Source organism: Macrotis lagotis, chromosome 7 (genome assembly GCF_037893015.1).
Source record: "Macrotis lagotis isolate mMagLag1 chromosome 7, bilby.v1.9.chrom.fasta, whole genome shotgun sequence".
In the NCBI taxonomy this organism is placed as follows: Eukaryota; Metazoa; Chordata; class Mammalia; order Peramelemorphia; family Peramelidae; genus Macrotis; species Macrotis lagotis.
The window spans coordinates 172,961,806-172,968,318 of record NC_133664.1 but is presented as its reverse complement, the minus strand read 5'-3'; the positions used below and the strand labels follow the sequence as shown (position 1 = coordinate 172,968,318).

The 6,513-nt window shown below is 37.3% G+C and overlaps 1 long non-coding RNA gene across 1 annotated transcript in view; it reads left to right on the top strand.

The window, feature by feature from the left end:
• The first annotated feature begins 237 nt into the window (after positions 1 to 237).
• LOC141493912 (uncharacterized) overlaps positions 238 to 6,513 on the top strand; it is a 33,149-nt gene continuing 26,873 nt past the window's right edge. Inside the window, exon 1 of the long non-coding RNA XR_012470352.1 lies at positions 238 to 550. This is a non-coding gene — a long non-coding RNA (uncharacterized LOC141493912). The remainder of the gene's footprint in view (positions 551 to 6,513) is intronic.

The window sequence follows — 6,513 nt, the reverse complement described above, 5'->3', positions numbered from 1 at the left end:
TTTCTACCTATCACTTTTTGTAAGGTTTTGTAAGGTTTTGAATTTTATACTTTTCCCCCCACCCTCTCTTCTCTCCCTTCACATTATGACAACAACCTTTTAACTGGGAAACTACTTTGCTTCCCTGCAGTCAAAAATAGTAACACTCCTCTTGGTTCTGGATCTCAGGCTCTCCTGTTGCAACAACTGCTAGTGATCATCTCTGCCTGGGAACTGAGACCTTTGGGAACTCTTCACCTTTGGCTGTAAAAGCTCGTACTTTCCTTCATCCTGGAACTGTGATTCAAAATTGTGTATGGTTCTGTACGTGGTACCAACAAAGAGTCTCCTGTAATCTCTGACCAGTTGTCTGATTTTCTTTCTCTTCTTCTTCCCTTCCCCCCACCCCCAACCCCCAACTTCCTTACTGTCTCTGGGCTGAGAACTCCTAAATCTGCCGCAGCTGCTGCTGCTGTAATAGTCAACTCCAAGTCCTGCTTCTAGTGTGACTGTCATGTGTTCTCAAGGCAAGCTCATCTAACCAGTGTCATAGACCTCTCCTGCATACCTCGTAAGTTAACTTGGATTGGAAAAATGTTTCTCTCAGGCTTTTTTGTTGGTTTTGACAATCAAGAATTCTATCTGGGGCATTATTCTAAAGTTGTAGGGGAACACTGGGAGAGTTCTTTTGGGTAGCTGCCTCTGCCATCTTGACTCTACCCACTCCCAAGTTATTTGTTTTTAAACTGTTGGTATTATTGTATTTACTATTTTCTTTTTTTCTGCTCACTTTTCTCTACATCAATACATACAAGTCTTCCCTTTCATTATTCCTTATCTTTTCATTATTTCTTATGGCACAATAGAATACAATTATAGAATGTAAGCTTCTTAAGGACAAGGAATTATTTTTGCCTTTGTTTCTCCAATTCTTTTTCCCCATGGATAAATAATTTTATTATTCTGAACCTCAGCTTCTTTTTAAAAAAAATTTATTTTATTTTTTCCAATTACTTGCAAAGATAGTTTTCAATGTTCAACTTTTTGTAAGCTTTGAAGTTTCATGTTTTTCTGTCTCCCTCTCTTCCCTTCCCTTTCTCCTTGACAATGAGTAATCTGATATAGGTTATGCATGAAAAATCATGTTTAACATATTTCCATATTAGTCATGTTGTGAATAAAGAATCAGAACTAAAGTGTTTCCCCAAATCTCAACATAATTCTTGGTGCATAAGTGCTTAATAATGCTTCCATTTTGGGGAGAGTTACCTGCAGTGATGAAATGACAAAATCATTGTTCTTGACCAAAAAAAATAGCACCATCATCATCTTAATTACTCATGATGGTAACCTCAGAGTTGTTTGACTGTTCTTTGTTATTTATCCCATATTTCCAATGTTTGTCAATTTCTTCATTTCTTACATTTACAATATTTCTCATATCTAGTCCTTCCTGTTTATGACCACCAGACTTGAGTTCCTCTCTCAATCTTGCCAAGACCATTGTAACAGACCCATTGTTTTGTCATAGGACCTTAGACATTACATAGTTTCATTTCATTTTGTAAAGTAGGAAATAAAAGCTCATAAGAAATGACTTGACCAAGGGTACACAGGTAAAAGAACAAGTATTGAATTTTGTGACTTTTGTGTTGTTTTTGCAAGGTTATGGGATTAAGTGACTTGCCCAGGGTCACACAGCTAGTAAGTATCAAGTGTCTGAGGGCAAATTTGAACTCAGATCCTCCTGACTTCCGGGCCAGCACTCTATCCACTGCACCACCTAGTTGCTCCTAAGTTCTGTGACTTTAAATCCTTCTATAATACCATAGTCTTTCTGCCGCCAGTTAAGATAGTCACAACATTTCTCTATTAAAAATTCTTAATAATCTTTCCATTTTTGCCAATAAGGTTTAAACTCTTGGACGTAACATTCAAGGTCCTACATAATTATCTCTGGTTATTATTTTCTTCATTCTAACCAAGATAAGTCATTTTGTGTCACCATCCCCATTCTGCCCTCTTCTGTCTGTGATTTTGCTTATATTATTATCCTTTATATTTGGAATAGAATCTTCCTCCCTTCCCATCTCCTTCTAATGAAACTTCTCGTTATCAATTATGGTATAGTGGAAAAAGTCTTAACTCTGGAGATAGAACACTGGAATTTAAGTCCTATCTTTGATACTGATTACACATGTAACATTGAACCTGAGTTCAAATCCAGCTTCACATATTTACTAGCTGTGTAATCCTGGCAGGTCACTTAACCCTGATTGCCACAGTTTCCTCATCTGGAAAATGAGCTGCAGAAGGAAATGACAAACCACTCCAGTATCTTTGTCAAGTTAATCCCAAATGGGGTCAGAAAGAGTAAGACATGAAATTTAACTTTGAACTAGATATTAACCATTGTGAATCCTAGTTTCCTCATATGGAAAATGAGTGGATTAGACTATATGAACTCAAAGACCATATTCAGATGTAGGTTAATGATTCTTTTTTTGTTTGTTTGTTTTGCAAGGCAATGGGGTTAAGACTTGCCCAAGGTCACACAGCTAGGTAATTATTAAGTGTCTGAGACCCGAACTCAGGTCCTCCCACCTCCAGGACCAGTTCTCTATCCACTGCGCCACTTAGCTGCGCTAGATTAATGATTCTTTAAGACTCACTACATTTGTCAGCTCCTTCATGAAGGGCCCTCTGATACCTTATCATCTTCTCTCAGATGAAAATGATTCCTCAAGTTTCTCAAAGCATTTTGTATTTCTCTTTTGCCCCTATCCCATTTTACCTTGTGTCACATTTCCTTGTGAACATGTCAAACCCCTTTATTAATTGTTATGTCCTTGAGGGCAGGGACTGTATCATTTTTCAACTTCAAATCCCCAATGTCTTACATATTGCTGTCTAATTCATGTTTGCTAAATTAATTGAATTGAATTTGAAGGGACTTGATTACCTTATTACCTCTTGCATGGACTATTGCATTGGCCTCCTGATTTGTTTCTCTCAATCTAGCTTCTTTCCTCTCTAAACTATCTTCCAAACTGTTATTTGATTGGTATTCCTAAAACATAGGTTTTACCATGTTTCTCCTTAGCTCTTATGATTTCCTATTGTCTCTAGGATAAAATACATACTCTTCTATTTGTCATTTAGAGTCCTTTAGACTATCTTTTCATACTCCTTTTTCATTACACCCCTTAAGGTACATGATATTACAGACTAACTGGTCAACTTCCATTTCCCACTCTCTTGGTTTTGCATAGGGAGTCCCCAGGGCTGGACTATTCTCTTCTTCTTCCTCTCAAAGAACCTGATTCACATCAACGTTCTGCTCAAGAGTCTTCCTTCATGAGCCCTCTCCTGACTTTTCCAGTTGGTTGTATTTCCCTTCCCCAATCACTACTTATTTTGCATAAAGATATATCTTTTATTTGTTTATTTATAAATGTTTACAAATGGTAGAATATAAATTCCTTGAGGACTGGTGCAATTTCCCTTTTGCATACTCAGTGCTTAGCAAAATGTTTGGGAATATGCTATTTGTGAGATTGATTGATTTCTTTTTTTTTTTTGCAAGGCAAATGGGGTTGTGTCTTACCCAAGGCCACACAGCTAAGTAATTATTAACTGTCTGAGGTCAGATTTGAATTCAGGTACTCCTGACTCCAGGGCCAGTGCTTTATCCACTGCGCCACCTAGCCACCTCAAGTTGATTGATATACCCTGTGAAACTAATCTATAAATAGGGAAACACAGATGCAGTTAAAGGAACAAAATTGTGAAATGGTTGAAATGTCTTTGTGGCTTCCAGGTCCCCCCCTTTGGTACAATTTCTTCTTCCCTAGCTCCTGCCCTTTTAATTGTATGTGCCACTTTTCTTTCCTACAAAAACCTACTGTCAGAATAGGATCTGACACTGGTCTTTATAATTTTGTGTGAATTTAAGTCAATGCATCATCTATCTCCTTTAAGCAAATTTAGAATGTAAACCTTTTCTCTTATTATGGAATGAGATACTTTGCTCTCTCAGTTAAGTCAGAAAATTAAGATACCAAGTCAAGATGCACTTTCAATATTGTTCAGACTCAGTTAGGGAAGGTTGAGTGGTAGATGGAAAAAAGGAAAAAACTCAAACTGGAGAAGAAGAATGGGAAAGGGGTTAGTTAGAAAGAGGATTTGGTAGACTTGGGAGTCTTGAAAAAAACAGTGATTAAAATGAAGTGAAGTGGAGGGCCTAGCTAGCACAGTTATTTTGGCATTTGCTCCCTTGGCATAGATAAGCCATGCCTCCTCTAAGCTTTCACTCCATCACTACTTTTCATTTCTAGCTTAGGAAGGACTGAATCTTTATTTTTCTCATTTTTATTGAAAACTCTCAGGTGAGGAAATTCTCTTTACTAACCTAGAGAGTTGCCTAGTGCAGTGGAATAACACTCAAATAGAAATGGGGGCCACTAAGCTGGATATGAATATTCTACTATGCTTAGAAAACAATATGCCAACATTACATACTTTATTGTGTATTTTTATTTATTTTGTTAAATATTTCCCAATTATATTTTAATCTGGTTCCAGTCATATTCCAGAGTGATGTGGGTTACATATAGACCCAGGCAACCTCTTCCATATTTCTGACCTAGAGCAATGAGAGATTATTGGTTCAACATTACACAGCCAGGCTGTTTCAGAGGCAAAAATTAAATTTGGATTTTTCTGACTTTGAGTATAATTAACTACAATCAAAATAATATTGCTATTACTATTTGAATCTACCATATATGGACTTTGGTGGTGGGAATCAGGTGAGGTGAGTCTGGAAGTATTTTTTAGTGTCTCCCCACTCCATTCCTCTCTATATATCAGTATGAAAAGAAGTCAGAGAAAGTTTTCACTGCAGAAGCCAGGTAGATAAATATGTCTACACAGAGTATTCTATGAAGAGGGTAAGTTGAAAAGAAAGGAGATCAGCCACAGTATTTAGAGCAGAGATAGTAGAAATTAAGGCTATACAGAAGTGGAGAGAAAATAAGATGATAATGTAAGAGAATGAAAGCAAAGGGGGAAAAAAATCAAGATATGGATTTGGAGCTGGAAAAGAACATGCCTAGAAGGTACCTTGTACATGTACTTATGACAGGAGTGATGGAGGATGCTTCATATGACACATGTGCTCATATTTCTTACTAAAGGACATTTATGATCATAGTCCCTTTGATCCTGTGATGGGGGAGGGAAGTGAGGGTTGGCTGTACCAAAGAAGACTGGTGACTGAGCCAGAAAGTACCATTCCAGAGGCTTAAAAGGAGAAATCTTTTCCTTTCTTTCCCTCTTTTGAGATTGCTAAAACTTTACAGGTTCTCTCTACAGTTTTCCAGTGATGTAGGTAGAGCAGAATCTCTCACTCCTGTTCTCTCCTCCTCCCTCTCTCTTTCCTTCCCTTCCCCCTTCTCCTTCCTCCAACAGCAGGATTGATAGGGACTGCATACACATGGGAGCAAGTGCTGTATTTGCCTAGGTGACTACACCTAAGACTATCTGAAGCATTATCATCCCCATTACATATGAAATATAAAAAACTTTTATTCAATCTGAGGCACTGTTTTAACCATTTTGAAACACATAACAGATTTCTTGTTGGAAGAGAAGTCTTCTCTCTTTGTGGTTTCATGAGATTGATCCTTTCCTTTAACTTTTTTTTTATACTGTATTTAACAAATGCCAATTGCATTCATTTTTCCTGACCCTCACCCTATGAATCCTCCTCAAATAAAAACCTCCCTGATCAAATAAGCCCCAATCCATTCCATCCCTCATGCTATTTAAAGAATGTTAATACATTCTCCAATTCTGTTGCTAAAGGCTGGTAAAATCCAGGCTTTGACATATTTATGGAATAGCTATGTATCTATGTATCTATGTATCTATCTATCTATTGTATAAAAAGAGTGAGATGGAGAGAGAATCAGAGGGAAAGGGACACAAACAGAGGGAGACAGGGAGAGAACATGGAAGGTAGATCATTTGAGTATATGAAGAGTTGGAGTAGAACAATAAAGAGTAGGAATGAATAAATGAAAAGATGTACATCTATCTGCACAAAGACTCTTGGGGCTGATTTTACTTTTAAGAACTAAAAAGAGGGATATCTGGAACAATTTGATTTTGAATAAATAGGGAGTGGATCCAGACTGAGGCAGGCAACCCAGAACTGAACCAGGACCAAATTAAATTCCTAGATTTAGAACAGGAAATGGTGAAAATACTCCAGACTTGTGGGCTCAGAAGCAATTCTTTGAGGTATTTTTATCTGCTCAATACCACACATATCATAGGGCTGTCCCCCAGCAAAGCTTAAGTAGAAGCCAGTTTGTGTGTGTTTGTGTGTGTGTGTGTGTTTGTGTGTATACACACATCAAATATGTCTGCACAATTATTATAGAATAAAGGTAGCACATTTCTCAGAAAATACCATGATTATGATTAAAATTAATCATGAAAAGGCAAGCAAATTTGAGAAGGTGATAT